This window comes from Megachile rotundata, chromosome 11 (assembly GCF_050947335.1).
Source record: "Megachile rotundata isolate GNS110a chromosome 11, iyMegRotu1, whole genome shotgun sequence".
NCBI classification, from domain to species: Eukaryota; Metazoa; Arthropoda; class Insecta; order Hymenoptera; family Megachilidae; genus Megachile; species Megachile rotundata.
Window position 1 is genome coordinate 10450670 of NC_134993.1, and position 17966 is coordinate 10468635.

The following is a 17966-nucleotide window of genomic DNA, read 5'->3' on the forward strand; positions in this document are numbered from 1 at the left end:
TTTGAACAAATGTTTAATATAAATAATTATTGAATAGTCAATAATTGATATAAGTGACAAATGTAAATTTTCAAAACATTGAAAATATTTGAACAAATGTTCAATATGAATAATTATTAAATAGTCAATGATTTGATGTAAGTGACAAATGTAAATTTCCAAAATATTGAAAATATTTAAGCAAAAGTTCAATACAAATAATTATTAAATAATCAATAATTTGATATAAGTGACACATGTAAATTTATAACATATTGAAACTATTTGAACAAATGTTTAATATAAATAATTATTGAATAGTCAGTAACTTGATATAAGTGACAAATGTAAATTTTCAAAATACTAAAAATATTTGAACAATTGTCCAATGTAAATAATTATTAAACAGTCCATAATTTGATATAAGTGACAAATGTAAATTTTCGACATATTGAAAATATTTGAACAAATGTTCAATATAAATAATTATTGAAAAGTCAACGATTTGATGTAAGTGACAAATGTAAATTTCCAAAATATTAAAAATATTTAAGCAAAAGTTCAATACAAATAATTATTAAATAATTAATAATTTGATATAGGTGACAAATGTAAATTTGCAACATATTGAAACTATTTGAACAAATGTTCAATATAAATAATTATTAAATAGTCAATGATTTGATGTAAGTGACAAATGTAAATTTTCAAAATACTAAAAATATTTGAACAATTGTTCAATGTAAATAATTATTAAACAGTCCATAATTTGATATAAGTGACAAATGTAAATTTCCAAAACATTGAAAATATTTAAACAAATGTTTAATACAAATAATTATTAAACAGTCAATAATTTGATATAAGTAAAGAATGTAAATGTTCAAACACTGAAAATATTTGAACAAATGTTCAGTGTAAATAATTATTAAACAGTCCATAATTTGATATAAGTGACAATTGTAAATTTGCAACATATTGAAACTATTTGAACAAATGTTTAATATAAATAATTATTGAAAAGTCAATGATTTGATATAAGTGACAAAAGTAAATTTCCAAAATATTGAAAATATTTCAACAAAAGTATTTCCATTGCAATATTTCCTTAATTAAAAATTCAAGAAATATGATACGGGTTTGGAGACTCGTGTAATAATTAAACAGTGTCGTTACAAAAACATTATTTATGAATTTCAGAATTTAATACTTTTCCTCGTTAAAATTTATACGTTAATTAATTAAATAATGTGATATTTCTGTGTTTAAAAACGTATGGACTTGGAAAATCTATTTCTGTGCTGGAAAATTTTTAAATTAACAAATTGGAAGATTTCATATTTTATTCAGTCTAATTTGAAACTCTTATAAATTCAAGAATGTAGAATTTTTTAACTGAGAAATCTGATATTTCTACAATTAAAAATTTATAAATTTACAAATTGAAAAATCTATGATCACAATGTTTAAACATGCATAAAAGTATAAATTAAATAATTTAAAGCTTTTGCATTAAAAAATTATTACTTGTAACATTTGATGTTTTTTTTTTTTTCAAAATATTTCAAATTTACAATTTAAACAAATTTCATATTTTTAATTTTGAAAATAAATTTATGAACTAAAAAATTAAATATTTCAATATTTAAAAATTTATTAATTTACAAGATCAGAATAATGAAATTTCAATATTTAAAACAGTGCAACTATAAGTTGAAAAATTTGATATTTTTGTATTTAAAAATTAAGCTAACAAAATCTAAAAAAAAAATTGACTAAAACTGAAAAATCCAGAACTCGTCAAATTGCAAATTAAAAAATGAAGACCATAATTTAAAGCAGAGATTAATATTCAAATGACTCTGTACTTCAACTTTAAAACGGTTCTGAAAGTTTAGTTTTGAAATTTTTTAAGCAATATTTTGAAGCTGGATAAAAGCTCTCATCCTCACGCACCATCTTAAGCGAGAAAGCCTTTAGAAAGAAGCCTTAAGAAGAAAGGAAGGAGTATAGTTCTTAAACCGTAAGAAGGCGGCTCTTTGTGGACTTTCATAAGAGTGGTGTGTAATCCAAAAGAGAAAATAAAAAGAGAAAAAAGAACTCGTAGTTCTTGCGAACTAATCTCAGCGAATCTTAGGAACACCTTTAAAATAAAAGAATCGAAGAAAATTGCATTTACTGTTAATTAATTGCGAGTGAAATTGTAACGAGATAATATAATAACAAGATAAATAAGAATTGCGAGAAGATTTATAGAAAAATTATTTAGTTGCTGTTTTTTATTGAAAATGTTTTTCAAAGTTTTTTAGATTTTTATTTGTTTTTTATTAATTTCATCATTTCGAAAATTTGTGATTTGAGATTTTTGGGTTGCAAGATTTTTAAAATTTGAATTGCAAAAATTGACTATTCTCAAATTTTAAATTGCAAGAATTGAAAATTTCGGAATTTGGAAAATAGAAATTTTGATCTTTGTAAGTTTGGGAATTTAAAGTTTACAAATTTGAGAATTTAGTAGTTCCAAATCTCTATACTTTCAAATTTCTAAATCTCTAAATCTCTATATCTCCAACTCTCTAAGTCTCCAAATGTCCAAATCCCTAAATATCCAACTCTGTAAGTCTCCAAATTTCCAAATCCCTAAATATCCAGCTCTCTAAGTCTCTAAATTTCCAAATCCCTAAATCTCAAAATCTCTAAATTTCCAAATTTCCAAATCTCTAAATTTTTAAATCTCCAACTCTCTAAGTCTCCAAATTTCCAAATCCCTAAATCTCAAAATCTCTAAATTTCCAAATTTCCAAATCTCTAAATTTCCAAATTTCCAAATCTCTAAATTTTTAAATCTCCAACTCTCTAAGTCTCCAAATTTCCAAATCTACAAATCTCCGAGTCTCTAAGTCTCTAAGTCTCTAAATCTCCAAATTTCCAAATCTCCAAATCCCTAAATCTCTAAATCTCCAAATCCCTGAATCTCCAATTCTCCAACTCTCTAAGTTTCCAAATCTCTAAATTCCCAAATTTGTATATTATCATATTCTTAAATTCTCAAATGCTTAAATTCTCAAATTCTCAAATTCTCAAATTCTCAAATTCTCAAATTCCCGAATCCTCAAATCTCAAAATCTCAAAATCTCTACATTTTTAAACCTGCCAATTCCCCCATTTCCAAATTCCCAAATCTCCAAATTTTTAAATCCCAAAATCTCCTAATTTCTCCCTCCCTAATTCCCCACCCCTTAGACACAATATTTAAAAATTCACATCTTCATCAATGAAAAAAAAAATTATAAAACTTCATTTTTTCATATTTCGCATATTTCATATATCTACCCATCCATACAAAAAAGAAAAAAATAATAATAGAAACGCTAGTTTCCACAACGAAACAAAGTCTCGCAACTGTGTTTAATTCTGCAAGCCATAGCAAAGCAAGTGCAAATTTTCCGCGCGCATTTACACGGTAACAGGGCGGATTTACTTTGTCGAATGCGAACGTACCACGTTCGAATTGCGTTGTAATCTCTGAACGAATAGCTATCGCAATCTGCCTAAATTACTCGATTTCGGATAGGTATCGCATGAAACGCGTTTCCGAAAATTCGACACGTTGAATTATGATCGACCGAAGCGTTGTTTGTTTCAGAAATACCTTGGCATTATGAACATTGTTACGCGATATTGCGAATAATTGGCGAATCGAACATTTCAATATATTCAGCTGGCCACCATATTTCGTTTATATTTGTTTAAACAAAGTCGATTGAATTTCAAGAAATTTATTGTTTTAAAAACGTTTTAACTTATTGTTTTCAATTTTACATGATTTTTATTATTTTGTAATAGGAATTCATTTTTTATTTTAACAATATTTGGTTTTGGTAGGAAAAAAATATTAACAAATATTAAAAAAGAATAAATAAAAAATATTAACAAATATTAAAAAAGAATGAATAAAAAATATTATCAAATATTAAAAGAGAATGAATAAAAAATATTAACAAATATTTGTTGTTGAAAGAATTTGTTTCAAATGAGACATTGTGTAAATTTGTTTACAATAAATATTTTATTGTTTACAAGAATTTTTACATGTTTAATTATGCAGAGAAAAAGAATAATTTTTAAGATTAATTTTTGTATAATTTATTACTGTTATTATTTAAATAATATGGAAAAATATTTGTTAGATTATCAGACACTTTAAAATAATATAAATTATTAAATATTTTTGGGTTAATTATTAAAAAGTATTAATAAACATTAATTGATAGTAAATATTGTAATATTGTTTTAATTAATATCAAACACTTTATGTGTTTTGTTATTTTAAACATTTTTAAGCATTTTTAAATCAATATGTTTTTAAACATTTTTAAATTGGATACATTTTTAAACATTTTCAAATAAATACATTTTTAAGTATTTTTTAATTGAATGCATTTTTATATACTTTTAAATTGAATACATTTTTAAATATTTTTAAATTGAATACATTTTTAAACATTTTCAAATAAATACATTTTTAAGTATTTTTTAATTGAATGCATTTTTAAGTATTTTTTAATTGAATGCATTTTTATACATTTTTAAATTGAATACATTTTTAAATATTTTTAAATTGAACGCATTTTTAAACATTTTCAAATAAATACATTTTTAAGTATTTTTTAATTGAATGCATTTTTATATATTTTTAAATTGAATACATTTCTAAACATTTTCAAATAAATACATTTTTAAACACGTTTAAATTAAATACATTTTTAAATAGCATTTTTAATAGCATACAGTCGTTAAAATATTTGAGACTAGAAAATAGAATATTTAAATTTGCCGCGCAATTATTCCACGCGTCATTAGAGCGTTACAGCCGAACACCGTACGATCAGATCGGAAGTGTAAATAGTTTCAAACAACGAAATCATCGTGTCCGATGGCAGTTTAATGTTAACTACAAAATCATCCTATTTAAACGACCCTCAGTGTGTAACTGTTTGCATTAGCTAATTGCAAAACGGTTTTAGATCAGACAATTACTAATGACAAATTACACATCGTTGCGAATCTACACGTGTTGGAATTGTTTGCCTACGTTGTTTGCGTGAAATTTTCTCCGCCGGTTCAATCATTACTGTATCAATACATTCCACGATAAAATCTTTGGTAATTCAAACTTTTTCGTATGGATTTTTTTATTTTAGATTGATGGCATAGTTAATTTTAGTTTACAGAAGATATTGAGTTTCTTTTTGTAAATTAAAATGATTTTTATGGTCTTTTTAAATAGATTTTATAATTAATATAAAATTCAATAGTAAATTGTGAACTACCTTTATAAAAATATTAAGCTAGTGAAGTATTTAACCTAACATTAAACAAGACAATGAACTTCACTTCTTTCTTTCTATATTAAAACATATAAAATATATTTTTCATTTGCAACTAATTTTAGATATAATTCACATCACTATTAAATATAATTTTACAGTAAACTAACAAAAATAACTTTTGCTATTAAATAAATATTAAAATACTTGTGTAGTATTGAACGCACCAGTTTAAACAAAATTAAAGCACAATTTCCACAATTCACAACTCCATAAAATCAAGCATTCAAAATATTCTGTGGCCGTAGATGAAAATGTTTGCAACGAATTCTGGACGCGAAAATTTCGCGGTTTAAACGCCTTCGTTGAAAAACAACACAGAGAAAAAGGAAGTGGACGTGTCTGAAATTCGTTGGTTTGAAACAATAGCCATGGGAAGAGGGTCGACAGTTTCTACGGCACTGGTCACGCTAGTATTTTTAGATGTTCATCAAATAGTTGAGACTCGCGAATGGCTTATTTAAAGCAGCGTATTCCCGTCGATTGCGTTTGTCGTTCCATTTTTCCTCGACGCCACACTTAAAACACGCTTTCGAACAACACCAGACGAATTTCTGGCTCATTTAACCCCTGTACGCGATAACGTTCCCAGTTATCCCTGTTTATTTGCAGGCGTCGCGTAACGGATCGCAATGAACGCCCGTCGCGTTTTATTGCGTCTTTATGCGCATTATTCAGGAACGCTCGAGAAATACAAGTTACTGTGGTGTTAAATCAAGTTACAAGTTTTTTAGATTTTTATGTTGATGTAACATAGGAATACATTGTTTGTTTATATTACAGTTATATATTATTCATTTCATGAATATATTATTTATATATTATTCAAATTTAAAATGTGTTTTAGTTTTCATTTTATTAATATTTTAATCTATTTTTATTTTTACCCGATGCAAATAAACAGTACAGTGGTGCGTTACAGTGATGTACATAAACATTAGGTTCATGCGCAAACTATATTTAAAATATTGACAACACTATACTTGTTTTAATATCAAAAGAAGGAAGTGAAGTTCATTGTCTTGTTTAATGTTAGGTTAAATACTTTACTAGCTTAATATTTTGAATGCTTGATGGATTCTATGCTTTTGTGAATTGTGGAAATTGTGCTTTAATTTTGTTTAAAGTGGTGCGTTCAATACTGTTGTGCACAAGTATTTTAATATCTATTTAATATACAAAAGTTATTTTTGTTAGTTTACTGTAAAATTATATTTAATAGTGATGTGAATTATATCTAAAATTAGTTGCAAATGAAAAATATATTTTATATGTTTTAATATAGAAAGAAAGAAGTGAAATTCATCGTCTTGCTTAATGTTAGGTTAAATACTTCACTAGCTTAATATTTTGAATGTTTGACAGATTTTATGCTTTTGTGAATTGTGGAAATTGTGCTTCAATTTTGTTTATGAAAATTGTATCGTCAACTTTAGAATGTGTAATTTAATTCATATTTAACTTATCCTCTTACGTAATACAAATAAGCAATTTATCTTTACATTAGATTAATATAAAAATCATATTTAAATTTTTGAAATGTGTATTTATGTCATATTTTAGTTTTATTTTCACCTAATCTAAACAGTATCCTTGTATATAAGATTACTATGAAAATAATACGTTCAAGTTTATGAAATCATATTTTCAATATTGTATTTCATTCTTATTTTTATGAAATATAAGTGGGCAATGTATTTTTATATTAAACCAATACAGGTATCATATTTTTCAATTTAAAATGTGTATTTCTTATATTGGCTTTCTGTTTTTGTGTTATTTTGTGCTAACGTACACTGGTTTTGTCTGAAACTACCCTGCGTTGAACAAAATATAAAAAAAGTACATTGTTGAGTGAAGTAAAAAAGAACACTGTTGAATAAAATTGAAGCACTCTTGAACAAAATACAGGAGAGCACAAAATTGATCAAAATACAAAAATAAGAGAATATCAACAAATTAAAAGGAAACATGATTGAACAAAATACGCAAAGATTGATCAAAGCGCAGGATTGATCAAAATGCAAAAGGAACACAACTGTACAAATTAAAAGGAGGCACAATTGAACAAAATACAAAAAGAACATAATTTCACAAATTCAAAAGGAGGACAATTGAAAAAAATACAAAAGGAATACAGTTCCACAAATCAAAAACAAACACAATTGACCAAAATACAAAAAGAAACATAATATCACAAATTAAAAAGCAGGACAATTGAACAAAATACAAAACAACACAAACTTGATCAAAATACAAGAAGAAAATAATTCAACAAATTAAAAAGAAGCAAAATAGAACAAAATACAACAAAACACAGTTGAACAAAGTACAAAACAAAAACCACTAATTAATAATAAAAACATCTAATACATTACACAAAAATTTTCATTAAAAATGAATTTAAAATATCTCTGTATGACATGAAGCTTATTTTTCCCACACAAAAACAGACACATTCCAATATAAAAAAATATACAGTCCTGTCACAGTTTTCACCTAATTAAAAACGCAATATTTGGCTATAAATCTGTCATGTGAAATCATTGGGGGTTAGATAACAAACGTAACAGGGTGATACATTGACCACGTTCGTGTAGATATTTTGCAAGCCAATAACAGGAAACCACGTGAATTTCATGTGGCGCACGTAGTAGTTCACACGGAACGCCTTTATTTATCGCAATTGCTACGTAAACACGGTCAAACAACGAGTTGAACTTGATGAAACGGAAAGAGTGTCGCTACAACATGTTTTTTATCTTTTGACCTGCCGTTTTAGCGATTTCGACAGATGTTTGCTGCTTTTCCAACGTTATTTGTGGTTTCTGCGGTGATAGCATTTTTGTCATGCATTTTGAGGTTAGGAGTAATAACAGTATTTTGTGTTAAGAATAAAATTATTACTTAGTGTTTAGATGAAATTTATTCTTGTTACATATTTAATAGTAAAATTTTCAAAAATTTTGTTATGAATGATAATTGAAATTTTAGGTCGACATAAAATTTGTTTATCTAAGGTTATCTACCTACTTGCATTGTACATCGCACATAATAAATAACGCATTGTAACACAAAATCGCTGGGTTAATAAATATGCACAGTGCCGCACGTAACTCTCGCAGTATATCTCCCTTAATTTCGGAAGTTCCTAATTCTAACTCTGACACTATGCTTCAGTTCCAATATCTAAGATCGCGAATGATTTGTAGCAATACTAAGTTCTTGTTCAACAAAAGTAATCCAATAAATCAAACGTTACAAGCTTTGCTTCGAAAATAAATTGTAAGAATTCTTTACGAACGTTTCGAGAGAAACTGAAATTCTTTAAGACAGACTCTGCACTCAACAAGTATAAATATTAAAGTTATTTGTAGCAAATTGTCGCGAGGTGATTTCAAGCTGCTCGGAACTTATTGTTAGAGTTACTTCCCCTTTGAGACGCATAGCCAGTAATTCGGTTCACCTCCGGACTTCATCACGTTAATTTACGAACTTCATGAACTTCATGGTCCTGCTGAATTTAACTTCCAGAGAATTTCGAGCGTTTACCGGGCGCCGGCCAGTTTCGACGATAGACCGTCATTATAAATTTCTACGACTATGTCACTATTAGAAACTTCGGACAAATCGTCAGGAATGTCGAAATATAGCGGCGATTTCGAGTTGTGAATGGCATTTGTTCCTTGCAATAACGTGACGCAGTCGTGACGCACAATATTGTTCACACGTGACGAATCAGATTATTGTTTAGTTGAGCATAATTGGCCTAATGCCGCTCCGCCGCGCCTGAGCTTGTAGCTTATATCGGCAGGTGTTCGAGATCATAGACCCACCAGGGCCTAGTCCAACCAACGAGGTAGGAAGACATCACTTGACTCCGTTTCCTGCTGTAAGGAATTTTATTTGAGGTTCCGCTACTTCTATTGGGTTAGACAGCACCCAACAAATCGGAGGGAACCCCACGTGACGAATCAGATTGGTATTTCTAGGATTCAAGTTTGGGTAATCTTTGAACGTTGTGAGGACTCTACATTTGTCTCTACTGACCGCCATTTTGTAACTTGCAACTTACACAAGTTAGGTTAAGTTCATCAAATATAATAAAATGGATCAGTACTTTAAGGTACTGCTGCACTACCACATACTGTTCTATACTAATAAACATCAGTACTATATTAAAAAACTATAGACACCAAGCTAATATCACACACGTGGTTATAAATTTCTCCTCCGCCATTTTTGCTGAACGTATGATCCTGAGACTCGATCCGCATTTGTCTGTTTGTTCGTCTACAGGCCGCCATTTTGCGTCCTCCGACTTGAAATTTCGAGGGTAGACTCGTGAGACAGCCTAAATTTGCCGTATAGATTTTGACAGCGACAGGAACCCGTCGACGTCGATCGTCGAATCGATAAAAAACCGTTTGGTATCGTTTCGATAATTTTTCACACATAGATCGACTGGAAGCACGTTGAAGCTCTATAACTCATCGTCGACGACAATACTTGGTCGTCATCGACGTCGGTCGTCGTGAAATCAACGATAATCGTGTTCGGTATCGTTTTCGATAGTTTCGGACAGGTTTAATCGTTTGGACTTTAAAATCTCTGCGTCTCTTGTTCCACCTGTATGTTTACGGTAGCTCGAAATTTGAAATGCACTCATTCTGGCACCTGGTAGACTATAAGCTTCTGGCATCCATCTAGGTTAGGTTAACGTCCAGGTAGGTTGGTTAGCATCTAGGTTAGGTTAGCTCCAGGTAGGTTGACACATAGATTAGGTTGTAATTATCAAGTTGTCAAATTATCTTCCATATTTTTAATTTTCATATTTCATATCTTGCTATTTAAATATAAGAATGAATCAACCAAACTGAGATATCACGTCTCCACAATACCGCCATGTCGCGTAGAAACAGCACAGTGCTCCCCAGTGTCTACATAGACAACTCCGTATGTATTTATATGTATATGTACGAATCTATACATATATGTACTCCGAGGTTGCATATTTGAATGCATTCATGCGATCTCTAACTTTGCGTTGATGTATAAAGTTAACATTGAAACTAGCAACTAATATTTTTCAGGGACTTCAAAAGATTTGATGTATCAAAGAGTATTTCATACTTCCACCGGGCGATGGTTCAGAAACTCTCGACAACTTTCGACCAATATTCTTCAAACAAAAGCGAAAACTGAAAACGGGAAAAGAGAGCTCCCTTTCGTTTCGTACTGAAACGAATCTACAGCTCGAACGGAATTTAAATTAAAACGAGATACTCGTGTTATTTGCTCGTAGTGATTTTCAATCGTTCCATCTATCTGGACACAATTTTTTACTGCGTTCCAATCATTAAAACTTCTCAGAGGCAGAGTATATTCGGAAAATAAACCGAATGCCTACGTGTCGTCAGAAATTGAAATCGTCGTTACAGAACAAACTTGAAGGGATTTAATAAATTTGGCGATTTTATGGATTTGGGGGACTTAATGGATTTTTGAGGTTCATAACAGTAATTTGATAATTTGGAAAATTGTAAAATCCGAAGAATTGAAAAGAGTGAAGCTAAAGTATCCTATTAATAACACCAAAGTCCCAGTTTGCACCTAGTACCCCATTCTTTCCTCCGTTTCCTTTCTTCCCCTCCACAACTCAATCGCCGTCAAACGAAGCGCCTGCAACACAGTTGAAACAGATTTTGCATGCGAACCAGAACAATGAACTCGGACAAATTTAACGACCGACAGACTAGTCCACGGCTAATACAATTCACATTTCGTCGAGCGACAACGTCCGAGGGACTTTTGATAGTGGCATTCCTCTCTAGCATCGAAAGCTTTACAACTTCGCTCGAAATGTTCCCTTCCGCGATTGGACTACTTCCAAACCATCTGCACTAATTCAGTCCGACTTACAAACTATAGAATTCGCAGGAATTCCGAAAAGCGGGAGAAATTGAGAGAGACGCGGATGAGGCCAGACGAAAACAATCGACACATTGTACCGGGAGAATGCGATTGAAGTGCAATCGTAATCCTGCTAACAAGTCAATTTCTCTTCCACTCTAATGGCGTCTATGACGTCCTCGGATTAAGTCTGGCACTTTATGAAAGTTTACCAATTACTACAATAATCGGATTACGAATATGTTATTTCTACAATTTACCCGGAATGGAATATGTTTTACGGATTTCGGTGATCTTGAAATATGTTCTCAAGGACGATATTCTGAACAACTTTTCTCTCTATATATGACCGCCATTTGGCTTTAGTTATAGAGATATTTACAGAAATATGTTTGATGTCATAATTACTTATGGAGCGGTTCATACTTCACCGATTTTGATGACCTTGAAATATGTTCTCAACGACGATATTCTGAACAACTTTTCTCTCTATATATGACCGCCATTTGGCCTTAATTATAGAGATATTGACAGAAATATGTTTAATGTGATAATTACTTATAGAGCGGTTCATACTTCACCGATTTTGATGACCTTGAAATATGTTCTCAAGGACGATATTCTGAACAACTTTTCTCTATATATATGACCGCCATTTGGCTTTAGTTATAGAGATATTTACAGGAATATGTTTAATGTGATAATTACTTATGGAGCGGTTCATACTTCACCGATTTTTATGACCTTGAAATATGTTCTCAAGGATGATATTCTGAACAACTTTTCTCTATATATATGACCGCCGTTTGGCCTTAATTCTGGAGATATTCGCAAAAATATGTTTCATGTAATAATTATTTATATCAGGACACACACTACATCGATTTTGATGACCTTGAAATATGTTGTCAAGTTTAACATACTGAACAACTTCACTCTTCATATATAACCGCCGTTTGGCCTTAGTTTCAGAAATATTCTTGTTCAAATAATAAAAATGTTGTTAATGTGGTAATTATGCACTGAAGGTCACACACTTTACTGATTTCAATAACCTTGAAATATTTTATCAAGAACACTATACTGAACAACTTCACTCTCTATATATAACCGCCATTTGGCCTTAGTTTGAGAGTTATTCGCAAAGATGTTCAATTCAATTAATTATTCGAAATTTTGTGAAACCCTAATTTCAGAGAACACGTTCTTCCTCTGTCAAAGGACAAAATTATTCGTCCATCGAAATGAATGCATTTCATTCGTTTCCCGATATCATAAATCGATACTACATAGATTCGTGTCACGAATTGATAGCAGAAAATGGGTTGCAACTATCACGTTTGATATTCGAATGGAAACACACGAGCGAGAAATTTCTATTATCCGAATATGATCCGACACACTTTCGCGCATCGAAACCTCCATTAAACGAACTTCCCATTATCTGTACTCGTGGTAAAACATTAACGATCGATTATCCACAAATAAATTGACGAATTAACGTGCATAATAATGCGGACACCCGACCTGATAAGTCATACCATTATATGAATTTTAATTGTTAATTACATTCCTAATTAGTTGATCCTGGTAAACGATCAGATATTCATCGCACAATAATTATAGTCCATAATTAATCGTTGCTATGCTTCCCGTAACGCACCATTTGCTGATAAAGTAATTATTTGTGTCAAAATTGCGGTGCAATTATTCACAAATCGATATATGATTATTTTGAGAATTGGAACAGGTACTCTTTTCACGTTCTACTGTGCAATTATTTCAGACGCTTACAATTTTTATGTGTCGTATGTTTGAAGGGCTGTTACAGAGCTGTTAATTTTATTGAAAAAGTTTGCGTACCTGTGAGCTGAGAACACAGCATCATATTTGTTACTCTTATTAAATAATATTTGAATTAAAATAATATCTCGTTTTTAATGTAATCGTTAAGTATGAAGCTCGATGCGACGCGGTGCGGAGCGTCTTGTGTAGCGCAGTCATAAAACAGGACCTCTCCATGGTCCGCGCTAGGCTACAAAAGGGGTACCATTTTAACCTCTATGTACGACGCGCCGCTATAATGGCGGACCATCTCTCTGTACGATGGTCCACTATAGTGGCTTTCGCGAATGTCATCGTGACTACATAGCGCCATAATGGCTCACTCGCTCACCGTTTCAATTGAACGATCGTTTTCATATGTTTTGATTCGCACTTTGCCTTCACCGCGTTTTAGAGTATTAACAAATCCCACAAAAGTACGTTACATATAAATAAAAGGCAACGCCAAGTTTGGGCACCGGGACCTCTTTGCACTAATACGATATTGGAAACATTTGGAAATTTTGTGAATTTTCAAAAAAGTATCAAGGTTAAAGTATAACATCTTTGGGAAAAATTATAATTGTTAAAAGCTTCATTCCAATGTAGAGAACGTTAGTTTTACGAAATAGAATTTGAAATGACGTTAAGTTATAGAGGAAAGCATAAAAACGGAAAAATGAGAATATAATCGAGTTTTTAACCGGTTAATCGTCTTCGGAAGTGAAAAGGAAGATTTCAAGTAAATGTTAACCCATAATTGAAAATGAAAAATAAATGCGGTCAATAGACGGGACAAAGGCACTGGGAGTTCGCAATTTTCTTCAATGAAAGGTTTTAAAACCTTGATCGCATCTCAATCGTCGAATTGAAAAGAAAGAAATTGCGTTTCGCTCGGGGACGATTAAAATTTCCAACTACTTCCACCGTCCATAAACTTTGAGCATTATTCATCACCGGTTCGACGGAATTTCCGTTCGTAAGAAGGAAAATTGAAGACACCGAAATCATAAAAGAAGAAGAAGAAAGAAAAAAGAAAGGAAATGAGTAAGAAAACGCTGTGAAATGCTTCCTTTGCTACATATTATTCCTTTGCCGTCGTAAAGAGCCCGACACCGGCTTTCGGGCGAGCTCGTAAAAAGGAATCTGCAAAGAAGTATAATAAACTGGAATGCTTCGACAGATAAGAGATGTTCACGGGGATTCGTTTAATTTTTTCTCTGGTAAATACACTTAATCACAGAAGGCACGGAAAGAATAAAGTTCGTGTAATTCCATAAATATTTAACGCGGAGTCAAAGAACGTTGGTACAGTTTGAATTACGGGAAGATGATTTCGTACAGAGGAAAGAGGTAACAATTATTTTAAATGTAGTACAATTGTACTGTAGCGATAACAGTTTGGATTTGATGGGATATTAGAAGTATTGGTTTCGATTGATTGGTAATAAAAATTACAGGACAAAACATTTGAAGCCTAATATGTTTGTCACTCGATCACACATCATACATTCGAGATACATGATCCTTTAAATCTCGACTCGAAAATATGATTCTCACAGTTTCATTTCTCAAGCTATAAATTAATTTTTCACGCAATTAACCAACCATCAGCAGCCGAAACTATAGTCACGTTTATTTCACACATAAGGCTATTACAACTGCAAGTTTCGTTACAATCCCTGAGGACCATGTCGGAAGTTTGCCTCATAAGCAGGGTAGAATATGCTCCATAAAAGAGAGAAATCTCCTTAACAACTTATCCTGTACATTAAATTTAACGAGTTCTAAAATCTCGGGTCAAGTTGTAGCAGCTGTTCTACCGCAGTGTGTAGATACAAGCTTTAACATTCCCTGTCAGTAGCGAATCTGGTAGACCAAGGATGGTCTAATAAATGCAGGAGAAGCCACAGCAGACGGCCAAGCAGCCATAAATCGTAATGCGCAACCGGAAAGCGTTCAAACGTTATTTTGGTAGTTAACAAGCAGGCCGTAGCGTCGTTGCGACGACGAATTGCACCCGGGCGTCGGCGTCGTGCAGCGACGCACCAGAGACGCTCATCATTAAGGGATAGCAACGCCCGTATGAAATAATTGTTGGCGGTAACGTGCGACTCCCCGGTTAACCGTATGAGGGTAAGTAATTACCCGTTTCGCGTCCGCAACTCTATTAATCCAGGAAGGAGAAGCAATTACTAGCAGAGAAGGCAGACTAACTTGCAGCACACTTCACGTTGTCCCACTAAACAGCAACTTCGAATTACTTTCGTCTTATTATGGTCTTCTAGTGTCCATTAATCCTTTGCTTTGGACAACCTAACCTGGATGGTAACCTATCTGGATGGTGACCTATCTGGAAGGTGACCTATCTCGGAGGTGACCTATCTGGAAGGTGACCTATCTGGATGGTAACCTAGCTGAACATAACCTTGATGGATGTCACAAGCTTACTCTACTTAGTCCTTGTTTTAACACGTTGACTGCCACACTAAAGTAATATTCAATTGCATCCAGTAGTGTTTTAATTCGTAACCAATTTTTTTAAATATTTGTACAATATCTTGTTACATTTATTTTCCATAGATCCATGTAATTAATGCGAGAATCTGCGGTTAGCAAAGTAAATAAATTTTGAACAATATACATGTTAAATCGGTATAGATAGTCAAGTGTCACCCATATATGGGTGACGTGGCAGTCAACGTGTTAAAGAAGATATGAAATATGAAAATTAAAAATATGGTAGCTTGATAATTTGACAACTTGATAATTACAACATAATCTAGATGACAATTTACTTGGACGCTAACCTAATTTAGATGCTAACCAACCTATCTGGATGTCAACCTATTCTAGATAGACGCCAGAAGCTTAGTCTACTTAGTCCTTGTTTTAAAGAAGATATCAAATATGAAAATTACAAATATGGTGGTTTAATAATTTGACAACTTGATAATTACAACCTAATCTAGATGCCAACCTACCTGGAGCTAACCTAACCTAGATGCTAACCAACCTACCTGGATGTCAACCTATCCTAGATAGACGCCACAAGCTTACTCTACTTAGTCCTTGCTTTAAAGAAGATATCAAATATGAAAATTACAAATATGGTAGTTTAATAATTTGACAACTTGATAATTACAACATAATCTAGATGCCAACCTACCTGGAGCTAACCTAACCTAGATGCTAACCAACCTACCTGGACGTTAACCTAACCTAGATGGATGCCAGAAGCTTATAGTCTACCAGGTGCCAGAATGAGTGCATTTCAAATTTCGAGCTACCGTAAACATACAGGTGGAACAAGAGACGCAGAGATTTTAAAGTCCAAACGATTAAACCTGTCCGAAACTATCGAAAACGATACCGAACACGATTATCGTTGATTTCACGACGACCGACGTCGATGACGACCAAGTATTGTCGTCGACGATGAGTTATAGAGCTTCAACGTGCTTCCAGTCGATCTATGTGTGAAAAATTATCGAAACGATACCAAACGGTTTTTTATCGATTCGACGATCGACGTCGACGGGTTCCTGTCGCTGTCAAAATCTATACGGCAAATTTAGGCTGTCTCACGAGTCTACCCTCGAAATTTCAAGTCGGAGGACGCAAAATGGCGGCCTGTAGACAAACAAACAGACAAATGCAGATCGAGTCTCAGGAGCATACGTTCGGCAAAAATGGCGGGGGAGAAATTTATAACCACGTGTGTGATATTAGCTTGGTGTCTATAATTTTTTAATATAGTTCTGATGTTTATTAGTACGCAACAGTATGTGGCAGTACAGAACCTTAAAATAGTGCTTCATTTTATTATATTTGATGAACTTAACCTATGCAAGTTAAAGGTTATAAAATGTCTTTCTGTTCAGACAATTCTGTAACGATTAAGATTGAACCGATTTAACGATGAAGCTAGTATTCAATGATTTAGTTCTCTCGTTGATAAAACGAAAAGCGATGCAGTTTACCCAACATTGATAGCAAAGCCATAGAACGTAATTTGAGCAATCGCATAATCGCAGCCGTCAAAATGGTCAACGTTTCACGATGAAAAATCGTAAATGCGGCTCAGTTATCGCACAAACACGCTCCTCGTGAATTAATAACGTTGTCGCTTTAACCTCGGATAAAAACTGTTTTCGATTCGGAGATTACTCGTTGAAAATACGCGATTCACATTTCTGATACGATCTTCCCGCGTGAAATCCATTTCGTAGATAAAACCGTGCAAAAAAAAGCTTGTCGTTTTGCCTGTATTGCAATATACCGAATGTACACAAGAATGTTTCCAATTTTGTTTGATCTTTGAACGCTGCGAAAAAATTTTTACTCTCCCAAAAATTTAGTGTCATGGGAATCTATGAATTTTTACGTTATACTTGCAAATTCGGGATATTGAAAATTCTTTTTTACTGAACTAACAAATTTTGTAATTTTTAAAATTACAAATTTTTAGATCAATTTATAAATTTTTACATTTACAAATTTTCAGATGTATAAATTTACAAAATTGCGAATGCTCTGATTATTAAATTTTATATCGTGCAGCGTCTAGACTCGTTCATTTCCCGTTTTGCTTTCCGTATCTTTATTAAAAGTACAGAGCAGAATTGGTGTAGTAGGAATTGGTCCCCCGGTACATGCGCATATACAACTTGTAGGTGGAAAAAGTGCCATAAAGATGGTAATAAGAATCTTTCGGGTGGATTTTTGAATTTTGCATAGGTACTGCGCAACCCTGTTGCATAAAACATGCAGTGACGTGAACACGTAGCACGTGCTTTTAAATTATCAAGGTTCCCCTTCAACTCTTCGTTTCCGTCTTACTGGTATCGTTACTCATTC

The 17966-nt window shown here is 32.2% G+C and overlaps 1 protein-coding gene and 1 long non-coding RNA gene across 10 annotated transcripts in view; both read left to right on the plus strand.

The window, feature by feature from the left end:
• Nucleotides 1–17966, plus strand: part of nrm (neuromusculin) — a 544158-nt gene that overhangs the window by 275249 nt on the left and 250943 nt on the right. The gene's annotated exons all lie outside the window — the stretch shown is intronic.
• On the plus strand, nucleotides 13373–15860 carry LOC143265387 (uncharacterized). The gene is made up of 2 exons (XR_013039879.1): nucleotides 13373–14459; nucleotides 14567–15860. It is a non-coding gene; the product is annotated as an uncharacterized LOC143265387 (long non-coding RNA).